This window comes from Pangasianodon hypophthalmus, chromosome 8 (genome assembly GCF_027358585.1).
Source record: "Pangasianodon hypophthalmus isolate fPanHyp1 chromosome 8, fPanHyp1.pri, whole genome shotgun sequence".
Classification (NCBI taxonomy): Eukaryota; Metazoa; Chordata; class Actinopteri; order Siluriformes; family Pangasiidae; genus Pangasianodon; species Pangasianodon hypophthalmus.
The window spans coordinates 29,361,935-29,381,240 of NC_069717.1; the positions used below are offsets into that span (position 1 = coordinate 29,361,935).

General features: G+C 40.8%; 1 protein-coding gene across 2 annotated transcripts in view; it reads left to right on the plus strand.

Annotated features, from left to right (window-relative positions):
• The window catches only part of gfra2a (GDNF family receptor alpha 2a), a 71,104-nt gene that overhangs the window by 9,978 nt on the left and 41,820 nt on the right, over positions 1-19,306 (plus strand). The gene's annotated exons all lie outside the window — the stretch shown is intronic.

The following is a 19,306-nucleotide window of genomic DNA, read 5'->3' on the forward strand; positions in this document are numbered from 1 at the left end:
CAAATGTATTTCCACTTTAGCTCGTGTGACATCACACGCTTGACACCCACACCAGTGTTGCTAACTCTTTTCAGGAGAAAGTAGGTAATGCATGCTCAAAGTCACCCGATGATGTCATAGACTAATTTGCATATTCATTGAATCATTGTGATCACTTGCATATCAATGATAGTTATATGAAGAAGATTTTCTGAAGACAAAGAATGAATAAGGATATGATGGAGAAACAATGGTGACCAGTGATTAGTTGTCTAGAATACTGGTGATCTGTGATTGGTCATTAGGAACAATGGTGATCCATGATTAGTCATGGAGAATAATGGTGATCCGTGATTGGTCCATGGGTAAAATGGTGATCAGTGATTAGTCTTCTAGAACAATGGTGATCAGTGATTGGTCACTGGGGACAGCGGTGATCAGTGATTGGTTGTCTGGAACAATGGTGAACAGTGATTGGTCATTGGGGACAGTGGTGAACAGTGATTGGTCATTGGGGAGAGTGGCGATCAGTGATTGGTCATTGGGGACAGTGGCGATCAGTGATTGGTCATTGGGGACAGTGGTGAACAGTGATTGGTCATTGGGGACAGTGGTGAACAGTGATTGGTCATTGGGGACAGTGGTGAACAGTGATTGGTCATTGGGGACAGTGGTGAACAGTGATTGGTCATTGGGGACAATGGTGAACAGTGATTGGTCAAAATGACAATTAAAAGACAGTTTGCATTTCTGGCAAACTGTCTGTCAAACATCTTTATTGAACAGAAGACGTATATCGGTTTGTCGCTGTCTGGTGCAGTCAGATGCTGTTCATCAGTTTGGTCCACTGAGAATCCAGGACAGTTGTTTCTGAGTCTGAGCTTTTATCAATAATAAGCTTTGCTTTGAGCGTGCACATGCAGTGGATTTGATGTGTGCAGCGTCTATTCCCATGCCCCGTGGTTATGGATTTAATTCCGGACTGCAGCGTGTACAGCGTTTGATTGATTGACCTGGTTTCTGCAGCTTTAGAAGGCCTGTAAACAATGCTGTCAGTGTTTCATCGAACACAAATACAGTATGTTAGTGAATGTAGTTTAAAAGTGTTTTTTATTGTATCAGTTACAGTAAAAAGATTCACTGAATGAGAGAAGCGTGAATCTCAGCCATGACTGAATGATTCACTGATTCAAATACCGACTCACTGAATGACAGGGGAGCAAATCTAAGGCATGACCAAAAGATTCACTGATTCAGACATTGAAATGTTGAACAAAAGAGGAGCAAATCTCTGTTACGACTGAAAGATTTGATGATTCGTAATCTGACTCATTCAACACAAATGGAGCGAATCGCGGTTATGACTGAAAGATTCGCTGATTCGTAATGTGACTCACTGAATGGGAGAGGACTGAATCTCTGTAAGGACCAAAAGATTCACTCACTCAAGATTCATTGTACATGCAAATATGACTTTCACAATTCACAAAAAAAAAAAAACCACATATAATTATAGTCTATAACATATAATCTGACTGATTCGTTCACCTTAGTGACTCATTTAAAATAAATCATTTGTGAACAAAACATATCAACTGAAGCATTTTGCTTCCACTTCAATTCTTTCCATCCATTTATCCACCCATCCTCCACTCTTTCCCTTTATCCTTCTGTCCATTCACTAATTGACTAATTGCTGAGTTTTGCTAATTATGCAGACATAACAGCTTTTAATCAGGTTTTATTTGATCTTTGAGGAACATCTCTGATTCCTCCGGATCCTTGCTGAAATGATTAGCATGCTTCACCAGTACACAATGGCAATTTCTCCGAATTGGTAAACATTCATTTGCTAATTGCGCCTCTCGTTGTGATAATTATTAACGAATTCACTCGTTTCTGTAGCCGTGTTTAAGATGTCATAGCAAACCTGCTGTAATTATTATAAACAAGCAGCAAAATGGCAGCAATGTCAGAGAACCCCAGGGTTTTCCTGTGTACATGAGCCACACTCATTTATTGTCTCAGTTTTCATATATTCTCTCCATCCTTCTTTCAGTCTGTCTTTCAATCTGTTCATCTCTCAATGCATCTACCCTGAACATCTCATTCATCTATCTATCAAACCAGCTTCTTCTCTCCAATAATCCATCCATCCTTCCAACCATGATGGAATTTTATATAGATTCTTCCATTCATCCATCCATCCATCCCGATGCCCCATCCATCTTTTACGTTATCCATCCATCTATCGACCTTTTTCCAGTCCCCCATCAAGCCATCCTTCCATCCACTCTCCAATTCACAATTCCTCCATTGTTTCTCCATCTGTATTTAAGTTTATCCGTTCATCTTTCCTCCACCACATTCCACCATCCAACCATCTTTATATTTATTCACCCTTATTCCCCAAGTCCACTTATCCATTCATCTTTTACTGTCTTCTTTCATCCATCCATCCAGACTTCTACCCATAATTCCATCATTCCTTCCTTCCATCCACCCATTCATGCATTCAAACAATTTATCCATTTTCACTCTCGCCACATCCAACCTCGGATCTTTCATCTGTTTATCAATTGTTTAATCTCTTTTCAATATCTACTCCCTTATCCATCCATCCATCCATCCATCAACCAGTCCATGCATTCATCTATCCATCCATCCATCTATATACATATGTATATAATTCTGGTCATCCTTATGTCCTTTTATTTGTTTATCTCTCCTCCACCACCTCCTCCATCCATCCATCCATCCATCCTTCTGTTTATTCACCCTTTAATCCCCAAATACATATACCCATTTATCTTTTACTGCCTCCCTTCATCCATCCATGCATCTACCCTCTAATCTTATATCCATCTCCATCTATCCCTCTTTCCGTCTGCTCCTCCATTAACACACACCTGTCCTTTCATCCATGAATACAGCCTGGTAATCATGCCAGCACAGACTCTGTGTGTGTGTGTGTGTGTGTGTGTTTACATGCATTTTATTCCAGCTGAATTTGTACTATTCTCTTTTGGCATCATAACAACAGTCCAAAGCCTTGACACAGAATAATTGCTTTCCGCAGTGAATGAGCTCGAGAGTGCACACACACACACACACACACACACACAGTTATTAGAAGTGTGTGTGTGTGCGTGTGGTTTCAGTTAGGACTTTGTGCATCTTGCCATCCATCCAACCATCTGTCCATATTTTCTTCAATCCATTCATGTACACTCCACTACATCCATCCATCCATCCATCTTTTCTTTCATCCATGCGTCTACCTGTGAGCATGTGTGCTCTATCACATATATCCACCTATCAGTTCTCTCAATCCATTTACCCACCTGTCCCTCTATTAATCCACTCCTCCACCTTTTACTGCATCACTCCATCCATCCATCCATCCATCCATCCATCCATTAATTCATGTTCCAACCCAGAATATATACCTCCATCTTTCAGTTCCTCCCTTCATTTATCCATCTGTATGTGTATATTAAATATTGCAGAGTGGAAGTGTTTAGTAGAACTGTCTGCTGTGTGCACTGCAGTTTCTTCTACACACACACACACACACACACACATACACACACACAGACACACACACAGACACACACACAGACACACACGCACACACTTTGCTTGGCTTTGGCTCTTTCTGGAGTACTTGTGCAGAACCTGGAGTAATGAATTGAGCTGCAGTGAACCAGGATTTACTTAACATGAAGTAAATGGAGTTTGGCATGAAGGTCCTTCTGCCATCTGCTCAGAGATAAACGCTGTGTGAACGAGGGAACACGCTCGGAAAACACATACTCCGGGAAAGAAGGAGAGACAGACAGACGGATGAGGGGATGGAAAGAAAAGAGGAGTGCCAGCTTTTTCTATGAGCACTTTTACATGGACTACAATTCACTCCATCCTGGATCTCCATCCGTCTATACTCTACATTCATCCAACCTTCCAGTACTCATCTAACCACTCCATCCATCCATCCATCCATCCATGCATCTCCCATTTTTCCATCCTCATATTTACCCACCGTCTAATTCTCATCCATCCATCATATCCTCTGTTTTTCACTTTTATTCTCTACATTCATTCATCCATCTTTTGTCTCCACCACACATCCATCCATCCCTCCCTGTTCATCCATCTGTTTTATCCTCCATTTCTCTGTCCATCCTTCAACTCCTACAACTATCTCTCAACTAATTTATGAGCCTTACAGGTTTTACTTTAGCTATCCATCTCATAATCCTCCACGCTCTTCATCCCACCATCCGTTTGTCCATTCATCCATACCTCCAGCTATCCCCTTTTTTTAATCCGGCTTCCACTTCCTTCATTTATTCAGCCTTCCATCTATCTGGCCATCCATCCATCCATCTTTTGCCCCCACCCTTTATTTTTCCATCCATCATATTACCCAATAATCAATTTACTCATTTACATACCACTATTTCACATATTCATATTCATACTCCATCCATCCATCCATCCTTCTAGCCGTCCATCCAGCCATCCATCCATTTTTCCCCTTCATTTGCCTGTTCATCCATCAAGTCACCTAACAATCCATCTGTTCATCCTTCACTCCATTCTTCGCACCATCCATACATTCCTTCATCTATCCAGCCATTAATCTAGCTCTATCTATCCACCCATCTTTCCATCCATCCATCCATCCATTTTATGTTTCTACACATTTATCAACCAGTGTCCCTTTCACTCCGTTACCCATCCATGATTCACACTCTTCCTTTTGTTATCCATCCACTCATTATTCATTCTTGCTTCTGTTTATCTGTCTATCCATCTGTCCATCCATCCATCCATTCCTCCATCCAGACTCTTACTCATCCATCTATATTTCTCTCTGTAACTTAATCTTTGCTTGTCTGTTCTGTTCCTTCATCCACCATCCTTCATCTATCCATCTATCCTCCTCTAGTCCACCCATCCCTCGGTCCACTTATTGACGAACTCTATGCTCCATGATAGAGAAGGTGAGAAACACAACTCTTGACCAGAGATTTATAAATTAACACTCTGTCACGCTGTTTCTTTTCTTTTTAATACTTCATTTACAAGTTTATTCATTCAAACAGAAATGCCACTTGCCTGTCTCGCTCCTGTTCGAGTCGAAATGTCACTTAACAACCTTGTGTCTTACTTCATCCCGGTTCCCATGGCTACACGTCTCCATGTGTCTGATAAATATGTTTTTTACCCTTGTTGAAATTAAATGGCTGCAATTCCCCACGGTTCTCCATTGCTGGCTCGGTTCTCATCAGCTGAGAGAACGGAGTCGCTGTAAGGAACATTAGCAAGACTGCAACGTGGCTAATGTTACCATTTCACACGAACGTGTGTGAGAGCGCTAGAGTGTGAAAGGTCATGACTGGATCAGATCTCTCCTCTGATTCACACTCGGGTGAGAGTTGATGCCTTTTTCTGTGCCAGAAATAGACAAAAGTATTATTAAGGGATTCAGTGTATTTCACACCACTTTGCTCATTTAGCACGTGATCGTCAGTTCTTTATGCTCATTATGTTCAAGTCCAAGCAGCCAACCACTGCGCTGCGTTCTAATACTGTATTTACCGCACCCATGTTCACTTCCCCTTGATATTTGTAGGTATAATAAAGATACTCTGATAGCAGCTAAAACATTTCTGACTAAGTAAACTGTAAAATAGATGTTTTGCTCAAAGCTAAATCCGTGTACTTACTCACTAGCTGTGGCATTAAAAATAGCCTTGCTCACTAGGAACAGTGTTCAGTGTTAAAATCATAATAGAAATTAAATTAAATTAAATTGAATTGAATTGAGGTAGAGTGTAAACACAGTGTACAACAGGGCTTGCTTGCTAAGTGTAGTGTAAAACAGGCCTAGTTCACTTCATGTAGTGTAAGCTTGCTCACTAGCTGTTGCACAAGACGACTTCTTTATTAAGAGTGGTGTAAAAACAACCTTGATCACTATATAGTGTAACAGTAGAGTAAAACAGGTTTCATTAAATGTAGTGTAAAATAAGACAAGCTCGCTAGATGTAGTGTAAAACAGGACTAGTTCACTAAATGTAGTTTAGACTAGGACTAGCTAACTAGATGTAGTGTAAAATTAGCCTAGCTCACAAATTATAGTGTAAAAAAGGGCTAGCTCACTAGATATAGTGTTAAACAGGTCTAGCTCACTAGATGTAGTGTAAAATAGGACTAGCTCACTAGATGTAGTGTAAAATAGGGCTAGCTCACTAGATGTAGTGTAAAACAGGTCTAGCTCACTAGATGTAGTGTAAAATAGGACTAGCTCACTAGATGTAGTGTAAAATAGGGCTAGCTCACTAGATGTAGTGTAAAACAGGTCTAGCTCACTAGATGTAGTGTAAAATAGGACTAGCTCACTAGATGTAGTGTAAAACAGGTCTAGCTCACTAGGTGTAGTGTAAAACAGGTCTAGCTCACTAGATGTAGTGTAAAATAGGACTAGCTCACTAGATGTAGTGTAAAATAGGACTAGCTCACTAGGTGTAGTGTAAAATAGGACTAGCTCACTAGGTGTAGTGTAAACTAGGACTAGCTCACTAGGTGTAGTGTAAAATAGGACTAGCTCACTAGGTGTAGTGTAAAATAGGACTAGCTCACTAGGTGTAGTGTAAACTAGGACTAGCTCAATACATGTACAGTAGTGTAAAATAGGCCTTGTTTCTTAAATGTAGTGTACATCAGGTCTAGCTCACTTGGTGTAGTGTAAAACAGACATATTTTAAGACAGGTCGTGTTGCTGTAGTGTGCTGTAAAGGTTTGTTTTAAAAGCAGTAGTGTAAAACATACCTTTCTTACTCTATTTGTATAAAACTCACTCACTAGGCGTAGTGCATAGTCAGTTCTGGTGTTTGTTTTTTCTTTGTTTTTTTCTGCTCGATGTTATTGTCTTGTAAAATGATGTGGGAAGGTGAGCATGATGAATTCCTGGAGGAGGCACAGCAGCGAAAAAAGAAAAAAATACATCAAATAATACAGCAGTTGAAGACTTTTTTCTTTCGCTCCCTCCCTTCTCGGTGAGGACACTCAGCCCTCTCCTGACTTTAAGGCTGAAACCTGACGGGCAGCATCTTTCAGCCGCATCCTGTTATTAACTCCATGACCAATGGCTGCAGTCAGAGTGTGTAACCTCTCTCATCCACTCTCATAACGACATCATGGCCAGCAGGGGGAAAAGCCAGAAAAGAGGAAGAAAAAATGAGCCCTCCGTCCTCCGCTCAGTCTGTAAATCACTGCATCCAGGATGCTTTCCAAAAGCACGAGTCGGGTGGGCGAGCGATACACACACACTCACACACTCTGAATATGTTTTCAGTGAGAGTGTGTGTGTGTATAGGAGAAATATGATGACAGATCTGCCTGTGAATCTTTTTTAATGATTTCCATTACTGTAAGTGCAGATGGAGGGAGCACAGGATAGACGAGGCACTAGGGGGTAGTGTGAAAACAGCCTCCGCGTTTGTGATGTAGCACTGTAGTGTAGTAGGTGGAGTGTAAAACACGTTATGCTCACTATCCATAGTGTAAATACTGATCTCAATTACCTGGTGTAAAGTTAAACACTTTTTTACACTATACCTAGTAATCAGGCCCTGTTTACACTACACCTAGCCAACAGAAATGTGTAAAAATATGCCTAGTCTGCATGCATGTTGTAAAAAACAATAACAACAATGACAACAACAACAAATAGTATCCACTAGGTGTGGTGTAGAAACAGGTTGGCTTACTATTTGTAGTGTAAAATTAGCCTGATTATTTTTACAAAGTGTAACAAAAGCCCATAATGTCATGTCTAGCTAACATCAAGTAGTGTTAAATCATGTCTAGCTCACTTGGTGTGATGTAAAGTAAAGTCTAGCTCACTTGGTGTGATGTAAAGTAAAGTCTAGCTCACTTGGTGTGATGTAAAATAAAGTCTAGCTTACTTGGTGTAGTGTATAATGAGATCTAGCTCACTTGGTGTAGTGTAAAGTAAAGTCTAGCTCACTTGGTATAGTGTAAAATAAAGTCTAGCTCACTTGGTATAGTGTAAAGTAAAGTCTAGCTCACTTGGTATAGTGTAAAATAAAGTCTAGCTCACTTGGTATAGTGTAAAGTAAAGTCTAGCTCACATGGTATAGTGTAAAATAAAGTCTAGCTCACTTGGTATAGTGTAAAGTAAAGTCTAGCTCACTTGGTATAGTGTAAAATAAAGTCTAGCTTACTTGGTATAGTGTAAAGTAAAGTCTAGCTCACTTGGTATAGTGTAAAATAAAGTCTAGCTCACTTGGTATAGTATAAAGTAAAGTCTAGCTCACTTGGTGTGATGTAAAATAAAGTCTAGCTTACTTGGTATAGTGTAAAGTAAAGTCTAGCTCACTTGGTATAGTGTAAAATAAAGTCTAGCTTACTTGGTATAGTGTAAAGTAAAGTCTAGCTCACTTGGTATAGTATAAAGTAAAGTCTAGCTCACTTGGTATAGTATAAAGTAAAGTCTAGCTCACTTGGTATAGTGTAAAATAAAGTCTAGCTTACTTGGTATAGTGTAAAGTAAAGTCTAGCTCACTTGGTATAGTATAAAGTAAAGTCTAGCTCACTTGGTATAGTATAAAGTAAAGTCTAGCTCACTTGGTATAGTGTAAAATAAAGTCTAGCTTACTTGGTATAGTGTAAAGTAAAGTCTAGCTCACTTGGTATAGTATAAAGTAAAGTCTAGCTCACTTGGTATAGTGTAAAATAAAGTCTAGCTTACTTGGTATAGTGTAAAGTAAAGTCTAGCTCACTTGGTATAGTATAAAGTAAAGTCTAGCTCACTTGGTATAGTATAAAGTAAAGTCTAGCTCACTTGGTATAGTGTAAAATAAAGTCTAGCTTACTTGGTATAGTGTAAAGTAAAGTCTAACTCACTTGGTATAGTGTAAAGTAAAGTCTAGCTCACTTGGTATAGTATAAAGTAAAGTCTAGCTCACTTGGTATAGTGTAAAATAAAGTCTAGCTCATGTGGTATAGTGTAAAATAAAGTCTAGCTCACTTGGTATAGTGTAAAATAAAGTCTAGCTCACTTGGTATAGTGTAAAGTAAAGTCTAGCTCACTTGGTATAGTGTAAAATAAAGTCTAGCTCACTTGGTATAGTGTAAAATAAAGTCTAGCTCACTTGGTATAGTGTAAAATAAAGTCTAACTCACCTGGTGTAGTTGTTTTACGCATAATGCACCGAAAACTTACTTTAGTTGTCTTACATACATGAACTTGCAAATAATTGATGTTGAAGCACAGTTCTGAAGTGGTGTAAATGAGCGCTATCTGACTTGGTGTGGGGTAAAAAGAGCCCTTGCTCTTTCGGCAGTAATAAAATTGGAGCTTTATTGGGGTTTTATTACCTTTACACACTCGGATACGGAAGAGCAGTGACGCTGATTAGAAGCTAAAAGCTAATACTTGTGCTTCCTCACCCATGTGAACGCAGTGATTTCGCTTTAACACCTCGAACTGGCGAATATGTTCAAAGTCTATAAACTTTAATTATTCACCGCTGTGCACATCAAATCGTAAAAAAAAAAGTGTGTATGAAAAGCGACGATCCGTTTGAAAGCATCTGCTTTTCTGTAGCATGAAGGAGTCAGAAGAAGTGAGTTTGCAGGAGGAACAGATGCCATTGAGTAAAAATCAAAGGAAAATGAACACCAGCCGGCTGGGTGCAACCCAAATGTTTAGTGGAGAGAAACATTTAAACAAAAATGTTTAAAATAGATCAACTCCAGCTCCAAAACAACAACTGTCAACTACAGAAACAAATATGGTATCATATGGTGTTCTTAAGGGGATTTTTGGAAGGAGTCTCCAGTGTCAGAAGTAAAGATTAAGTAACTTTAAATTTTCCGATACGCTTGATGGTTTCTTGGTAACAACACACCACCTCATCACTCATTATTTTACCATAACAGCAACACACACACACACACACACACACTCTTTTTTACGAGCTAGCTAACTAGCAGAAGCTACGTGACAGGATATTTCAGGAAGCCTTACATCATTGTGTGTCTACACAAAAGCATTGAAGAGTTTGTCTTTATTGTATGCATTAAGATATAGAAGCTACAATGTGTGTGACTTGGAAATCCTAGGAGTTAGAAAACTAGGAGTTAGAACTATCGAACATTTTCACTGACCTCAGGAGACTGAGAAACCGTCCACACAAATGTGGATATTTTATCTAAGCGACTGCATTGGAGCTAAGGGAGACATTGTGTTTATTAGTTGTTTGCCCAAAGTGTTCTTTCAACGTGAGGTCCTACTATTTACACACACACACACACACATGCACGCTTCAATTCCATTAGAAAAAGCAGTGAGCTCAATCAGACTCACAACCTCAAAACAAATCAAATTAATATCAGCTATTAAAATTGATTGTGCTGAGAGCTGAGATTATTTCTGCCTGGTCAATCCGTCCAAACTTCTGACATTTATGACACTGTAGAAATAAATAGTAAATATTTACTGGAGAACAAAAGACAAAGTGTCTGTAAGGTAGTACACTCACACCAGGATAGTCAGTGAGATGTAGTGCACTATTCAAGGTTAGATCACGAGTTCTAGTGTAAGATGAGGTCTGTGTTTTTGGTGTAGTGTAGAAACACCCCTTGCAGATCCTAATGGTTCAAATTTACAGATTTACATTTTAGATTTACAGATTTTTAGCTTTACTGTGCCGAATTACAGTGTAGATTTACAGTAAAGATTATTTTTAAATTTACACTACAGATTTAAAGTAAAGATTTTTTTTAATTTACACTACAGATTTACAGATTTACTGTGTAGGTTTACAGATTTACTGTGCAGCTTTACAGATTTACAGTGTAGGTATACAGATTTACAGATTTACTCTGCAAGTTTACAGATTTACAGATTTACTGTGTAGGTTTACAGACTTGCTGTATAGGTTTAAAGATGTACTGTGCATCTTTACAGTTTTACAGATTTGCTGTGCAGGTTTACAGATTTACAGATGTACTGTGCATCTTTACAATTTTACAGATTTACTGTGTAGGTTTACAGATTTACTGTGCAGGTTTACAGAATTACAGATTTACTGTGCAGGTTTACAGAATTACAGATTTACTGTGCAGGTTTACAGATTTACTGTGCAGGTTTACAGATTTACTGTGCAGGTTTACAGAATTACAGATTTACTGTGCAGGTTTACAGATTTACTGTGCAGGTTTACAGATTTACAGATTTACTGTGCAGGTTTACAGATTTACTGTGCAGGTTTACAGGTTTACAGATTTGCTGTGCAGGTTTACAGGTTTGCTGTGCAGGTTTACAGATTACACTACAGGTGTAGTCTGGATGTGTTAAAAAAAAAAAAAAGAAAGAGAAAAGAGAAAACCTAGAGTCAGTATAGCGGCAAGTTCCAAATCTCTAACAGCTAGTGTTCTACTGTATCACTCGTGATAGACAGAGTTCACTGTATCAGCTTATTAATAACTAACACCTCTTATTATCTGAGTACGGTTCTACTTATCGTTCCTTCTGCTCTCAGCCAATCAGAACACACTGCACTGGACTCACATTAGTGAAGAAAGACCACTTGTGTTTGAGAACTGATGAAATAAAAGAGTTGTAACAGACTCAGAGTTTCAGATGCTTCCTCATGTGCTTGCCAGGTTCAGTGCGATTAGACAGTCCAAAGCAATGCATCATGGGTAAAGAATAGCAGCCATTCCCTGCAGGGCCATGAGCGAGCGGCAGCCCGGGAAGATTAAATGAAGTCGAGCACGAGGGCTGATTAACTGAGCTGCTCGGCCTCGTCACAAATCTCCTATTCGCCTCAATTTGCTGCCAAAGAAAAAGCAGACAATGACAAAAGATTTCAATTAAATTTATTCCACGGAGGTCACTGAGGAATCGATAAATTAGAGCCGAACGCTGCACAGCGAGTGGCAGTGATTAAGTTTATTAAAAGAGCAGTGAGCAAATATTTTACATAAATCTTGTTGACGTGAACATTTGTGTTTCTCATTGCGCAGCACATAATAAAACCTGCGAGAGCATTTCTGTGCGATTTTCGCCATGATGAATGATGAGTGGTGTATTCTGAAGCAACAAAGCAACTTTGCTCCTGATTAAAGTTCGTTTATGGAGGTGAACTGAGAACTCTGGGCTGCGTCTGATTGCAACTTCTTTACATTTAGTTATTCAGCAGCCGCTTCGTCTCCAAAGCAATTACACTGAGGTGGAGTCCAGTCTGAGCATTTACACGAGCAGCTCAAGTGCTGAAAAAGTAAAATTCCCAAAAAACATTTGTAGAAAAAACAGAGAAACTAAACTGAGTGTTACACACAAGCAATCGAACAAAACATATATGAATCACACACGGAAGTGTTTAGTGTGTAGTGGTAGTGTGTACTTGTAGTATGTAGTGATAGTGTGAAATGGTAGTGTGTAGTGATTGTATGAAGTGATAGTGTGAAATGGTAGTGAGTAGTGAGAGTGTGTAGTGATAGTAAGTAGTGATAGTGTGTAGTGATTGTATGAAGTGGTAGTGAGTAGTGGTAGTGTGTAGTGGTAGTGTATAGTGGTATTGAGTAGTGATAGTGTGTAGTGATTGTATGAAGTGGTAGTGTGTAGTGGTAGTGTATAGTGGTAGTGTATAGTGGTATTGAGTAGTGGTAGTGAGTAGTGGCAGTGTGTAGTGGTAGTGAGTAGTGGTAGTGTGTAGTGATTGTATGAAGTGGTAGTGTGTAGTGGCAGTGTGTAGTGGTAGTGTATAGTGGTAGTGTATAGTGGTATTGAGTAGTGATAGTGTGTAGTGATATTGTGTTGTGATTGTATGAAGTGGTAGTGAGTAGTGGTAGTGTGTAGTGGTAGTGTATAGTGGTATTGAGTAGTGATAGTGTGTAGTGATAGTGTGTAGTGATTGTATGAAGTGGTAGTGAGTAGTGGTAGTGTGTAGTGGTAGTGTATAGTGGTATTGAGTAGTGATAGTGTGTAGTGATAGTGTGTAGTGATTGTATGAAGTGGTAGTGAGTAGTGGTAGTGTATAGTGGTAGTGTATAGTGGTATTGAGTAGTGATAGTGTGTAGTGATAGTGTGTAGTGATTGTATGAAGTGGTAGTGAGTAGTGGTAGTGTATAGTGGTAGTGTATAGTGGTATTGAGTAGTGATAGTGTGTAGTGATAGTGTGTAGTGATTGTATGAAGTGGTAGTGTGTAGTGGTAGTGTGTAGTGGTAGTGAGTAGTGGTAGTGTGTAGTGATTGTATGAAGTGGTAGTGTGTAGTGGCAGTGTATAGTGGTAGTGTGTAGTGGTAGTGAGTAGTGGTAGTGTGTAGTGGCAGTGTGTAGTGGTAGTGTGTAGTGGTAGTGTGTAGTGATAGTAAGTAGTGATAGTGTGTAGTGATTGTATGAAGTGGTAGTGAGTAGTGGTAGTGTGTAGCGGTAGTGTATAGTGGTATTGTGTTGTGATAGTTGTCGTGTATTGGAATGCGTGTTTTTAAGTAGAAATAGTGACATCACATAGGCAGGATGCATGATGGGATGTAATGTTTAATAATAACAATAATAGTATCGCTATTCACTATTCACAGAGTGACTCTTCTTTTTGGTTCTTTTTTGAGTTTATGTATTTTTCCTTTTTTAATTTCTATCATTTTTATTCAATTTTCTTTTTTTAATGTTTCTGCCATGTTTTCCAGATCTTTATCATTTCAGTTTTTTTTTCTAGCATTCTTGTCAGGTTTTCTTTGTTTAGTTCAACCATTTCTTCACATTTTCTTTTTTAAATTTCTAGGATTTTTTCCATTTTTTTTCTTGTGATGTGTAAAAACAGTTTTCTTTCTGTGAATACAAACCCATTTTCTGATTAAAGACGATGATTAAACAGTCGAGAAAATCAGTTTCCAGACTACATACAGAAAGAACGCTAAATATTATGATCATTGCGTACAGAAGAAACAGAGGAAATGTGCAAGATGTCCGTTATTGACCTTTTCCTCTGAAGCGATGCCGCTTTGGTTCTGCTGTGAATACACCTGCGTTTTTGTTCTCTCCATGTGTTTCTGCGTCTCTTTGCGGCTCATTATCACGGTGATTTCCCCGGAGACGCCTCGTCCGAGTCGTCGGCTGAGCAAAGATAAATGGATTTGTACTTCTCTAATAAATGTGCTGAGGCGTGAGTGCGTACGCGCTTTAGCGTTTTTATAATCGGCGCTCGCTCGTCTGCCTCCGGGGACTCGAGATGTCTTTATCAACAACTCGAACGTAACACGGTTACAGAAACACAGAGGAAACTCCACTTCCTGTGTGTGTGTGTGTGTGTGTGTGAGTGTGTGTGGTAGGATCAGAGGCGTAGCTTGTTCAGCGTCGCTGCTATCGAGCGTATCGACTGGCGCGAGTGCTTGGCTTTGGGTTTTTCTAGCGACCCTGCTGAGCCTCTGCACTTTTCTCATGGCTTATTAGAGTTCTCTCTCGTGTTCCTACAGAAAATTCCACAATCCAGCAGAAAATATCTCGCTCACCAACGTTCTATGGTTTATACTGTGACTTTTTACTTTTTATGTGAAAAAATTAGCAAGAGGAAATGTAAATGGTCTTTAAATGCGACATCCACTGCTGTTCAGTTGAAAATTGTGAAAAGAATGAAAGAAACAAGTTGAAGTTGTCAAAAGAGCATCAGCCAACAGTGATAGTGTACTAGTGTGTGTAGTGGTAGTGTGAATAATGACAATGTGTAGCAGTAGTGTGTAGTGGTAGTGTGTAGTGGTAGTGAGTTGGGGTAGTGTTTAGCAGTATTGTGTAATGGTTGTGTGTAGTGGTAATGTGTAGCGGTAGTGTGTAGTGGCAGTGTGTAGTGGTTGTGTGTAGTGGCAGTGTGTAGTGAGTAGTGGTAGTGAGTAGTGGTTGTGTGTAGCAGTAGTGTTTAGTGCTAGTGAGTAGTGGTAGTGTGTAGCGGTATTGTGTAGCAGAAGTGTGTATTGGTAGTGTGTAGTGGCAGTGAGTAGTTGTAGTGGTAGTGTGTAGCGGCAGTGTGTAGTGAGTAGTGGTAGTGTGTAGCGGCAGTGTGTAGTGGTAGTGAGTAGTGGCAGTGTGTAGTGGTAGTGAGTAGTGGTTGTGTGTAGTGAGTAGTGGCAGTGTGTAGCGAGTAGTGGCAGTGTGTAGTGGCAGTGTGTAGTGGCAGTGAGTAGTGGCAGTGTGTAGCGGCAGTGAGTAGTGGTAGTGTATAGTGGTATTGAGTAGTGGTAGTGTGTAGCGGCAGTGTGTAGTGAGTAGCAGCGGTGTGTAGTGGCAGTGAGTAGTGGTAGTGTGTAGTGGCAGTGTGTAGTGGCAGTGTGTAGTGGCAGTGAGTAGTGGCAGTGTGTAGTGGCAGTGTGTAGTGGTTGTTTGTAGTGGTAGTGAGTAGTGGTAGTGAGTAGTGGCAGTGTGTAGTAGTAGTGAGTAGTGGTAGTGAGTAGTGGTAGTGAGTAGTGGCAGTGTGTAGTGGTAGTGAGTAGTGGCAGTGTGTAGTGGTAGTGAGTAGTGGCAGTGAGTAGTGGCAGTGTGTAGTGGCAGTGTGTAGTGGTAGTGAGTAGTGGCAGTGTGTAGTGGCAGTGTGTAGTGGTAGTGAGTAGTGGTTGTGTGTAGTGGTAGTGAGTAGTGGTTGTGTGTAGTGGTAGTGAGTAGTGGCAGTGTGTAGTGGCAGTGTGTAGCGGTAGTGTGTAGCGGCAGTGTGTAGCGGTAGTGAGTAGTGGCACTGTGTAGTGAGTAGTGGCAGTGTGTCGTGGTTGTTTGTAGTGGTTGTTTGTAGTGGTAGTGTGTAGTGGCAGTGAGTAGTGGTGGTGTGTAGCGGCGGTGAGTAGCGGCGGTGAGTAGCGGCAGTGTGTAGTGTGTAGCGGCAGTGTGTAGCGGCAGTGAGTAGCGGCAGTGTGTAGCGGCAGTGTGTAGTTAGTAGCGGTAGTGTGTAGCGGCAGTGTGTAGCGGTAGTGTGTAGTGGCAGTGCGTAGTGGTAGTGTGTAGTGGCAGTGTGTAGTGTGTAGCGGTAGTGAGTAGTGGTAGTGTGTAGCGGCAGTGTGTAGTGAGTAGTGGCAGTGTGTAGCGGCAGTGTGTAGTGAGTAGTGGCAGTGTGTAGCGGCAGTGTGTAGTGGTATTGTGTAGCAGTAGTGGGGATGAAGTGAGTGTGAGACAGAGCCCCCTGTGTGTTCGGCGTGTGAGATGAAGTAAGAAGTGGTGGTTTACACACTCTGTGTGTTTTAACACCTTTAACTCCAGCGAGTCACACTCATCATGAGCACCACAGAGGAGTGTGGATTAAACACACACTGCGGTTCTGCACAAAGCTACAGCAAGAACCCGACTGGGACACAGAACTGTTTCAGTGCCACATGCTTCATTTCCCCCAACTGTGGAGATGTTCAATAAAACTCTACATTTCCTGAATGTGGTGCCAAGCTGCAGAGAGAGAGAGAGAGAGAGAGAGAGAGAGAGAGAGAGAGAGAGAGAGAGAGAGAGAGAGTCTGTGTGTGTTTTGTTGTTATTGCTGTTATTGTTGTTCTCATTTTTTTAATTACACCTCAAAACTGGGGGCAGTCGTGGCCTAATGGTTAGAGGCTCTGACTTGTAACCCGAAGGTGAACCTGAAGGTTGTGGGTTCGAGTCTCAGGTCCTGCAGGGATTGTAGGTGGGGGAGTGAATGACCAGCGCTCTCTCCCACCCTCAATACCACCACTGAGGTGAGACACTTGAGCAAGGCACCGAACCCCCAACTGCTCCCCAGGCGCCGCAGCAAAAAGACTGCACACTGCTCCGGGTGTGTGTTCACGGTGTGTGTGTGCACTTGGATGGGAAAGCACAAATTCCGAGTATGGGTCATCATACCTGGCCACAAGTCACGTCACTTCACTTCACTTCAAATATCTTATTAATCTTAAAACTACATGAAAGAAAGAAAGAAAGAAAGAAAGACTGCTGCCTGAGTTTTCTCTCCATAAGCAGGATAACACCAGTGAGTTCGGAGTCACTGGTAACACTGATGCATTCAACTGACTGGTGTATGTGTGTGTGAGTTCTCTGGTGTTATGGTGTATTGATGGTGTTTGACTGACTGCAGTTTTGTGGTGTTGTAGTGTTTAGATGGTGTTTGACTGCATTTTTTGGTGTTGTAGTGTTTAGATGGTGTTTGACTGACTGCAGTTCTGTGGTGTTGTAGTGTTTAGATGGTGTTTGACTGCATTTTTTGGTGTTGTAGTGTTTAGATAGTGTTTGACTGCAGTTTTGTGGTGTTATGGTGTATTGATGGTGTTTGACTGCAGTTCTGCAGTGTTGTAGTGTTTAGATGGTGTTTGACTGCGGTTTTGTGGTGTTATGGTGTATTGATGGTGTTTGAATGCAGTTTTGTGGTGTTGTAGTGTTTAGATGGTGTTTGACTGCAGTTTTGTGGTGTTATGGTGTATTGATGGTGTTTGACTGCAGTTTTGTGGTGTTATGGTGTATTGATGGTGTTTGACTGACTGCAGTTCTGTGGTGTTATGGTGTATTGATGGTGTTTGACTGCAGTTTTTTGGTGTTGTAGTGTTTAGATGGTGTTTGACTGCAGTTCTGTGGTGTTATGGTGTATTGATGGTGTTTGACTGCAGTTCTGTGGTGTTATGGTGTATTGATGGTGTTTGACTGCAGTTTTTTGGTGTTGTAGTGTTTAGATGGTGTTTGACTGCAGTTTTGTGGTGTTATGGTGTATTGATGGTGTTTGACTGACTGCAGTTCTGTGGTGTTGTAGTGTTTAGATGGTGTTTGACTGCAGTTTTGTGGTGTTATGGTGTATTGATGGTGTTTGACTGACTGCAGTTCTGTGGTGTTGTAGTGTTTAGATGGTGTTTGACTGCAGTTCTGTGGTGTTATGGTGTATTGATGGTGTTTGACTGCAGTTTTTTGGTGTTGTAGTGTTTAGATGGTGTTTGACTGCAGTTTTGTGGTGTTATGGTGTATTGATGGTGTTTGACTGACTGCAGTTCTGTGGTGTTGTAGTGTTTAGATGGTGTTTGACTGCAGTTCTGTGGTGTTATGGTGTATTGATGGTGTTTGACTGCAGTTCTGCGGTGTTGTAGTGTTTAGATGGTGTTTGACTGCGGTTTTGTGGTGTTATGGTGTATTGATGGTGTTTGACTGCAGTTTTGTGGTGTTATGGTGTATTGATGGTGTTTGACTGCAGTTCTGTGGTGTTATGGTGTATTGATGGTGTTTGACTGCAGTTTTTTGGTGTTGTAGTGTTTAGATGGTGTTTGACTGCAGTTCTGTGGTGTTATGGTGTATTGATGGTGTTTGACTGCAGTTCTGCGGTGTTGTGATGTTTAGATGGTGTTTGACTGCGGTTTTGTGGTGTTATGGTGTATTGATGGTGTTTGACTGCAGTTCTGTGGTGTTGTAGTGTTTAGATGGTGCTTGACTGCAGTTCTGTGGTGTTATAGTGTTTAGATGGTATTTGACTGCAGTTCTGTGGTGTTATGGTGTTTAGATGGTGTTTGACTGCAGTTTTTTGGTGTTGTAGTGTTTAGATGGTGTTTGACTGCAGTTCTGTGGTGTTGTAGTGTTTAGATGGTGTTTGACTGCAGTTCTGTGGTGTTATGGTGTTTAGATGGTGTTTGACTGCAGTTTTTTGGTGTTGTAGTGTTTAGATGGTGTTTGACTGCAGTTCTGTGGTGTTGTAGTGTTTAGATGGTGTTTGACTGCAGTTCTGTGGTGTTGTAGTGTTTAGATGGTGTTTGACTGCAGTTCTGTGGTGTTATGGTGTTTAGATGGTGTTTGACTGCAGTTTTTTGGTGTTGTAGTGTTTAGATGGTGTTTGACTGCAGTTCTGTGGTGTTGTAGTGTTTAGATGGTGTTTGACTGCAGTTCTGTGGTGTTATGGTGTTTAGATGGTGTTTGACTGCAGTTTTTTGGTGTTGTAGTGTTTAGATGGTGTTTGACTGACTGCATTTTTTGGTGTTGTAGTGTTTAGATGGTGTTTGACTGACTGCAGTTCTGCGCAGTGGTGTGTTTAAAAGCATGCAGCAGCTGTTAGAAAAGAGAAAAAAGCTGAAAGTCTGACGTCTCACAGGAAACAGACACTTTACAGCTTTACATGTGTTGCGGCAAAACTGTCAGTGTGTGTGTGTGTGTGTGTGTGTGTGTGTGTGTGTGTATGCTTCTGTATGACTCCAGCACAGCAGTGTTCTGTTGTCAGACTTCTGTCTGTGTGTGTGTGTCCTCCCTGAAACTGAGCTGGGCCCACACTCACACACACACACACACATACACACACACACACACACACACACACA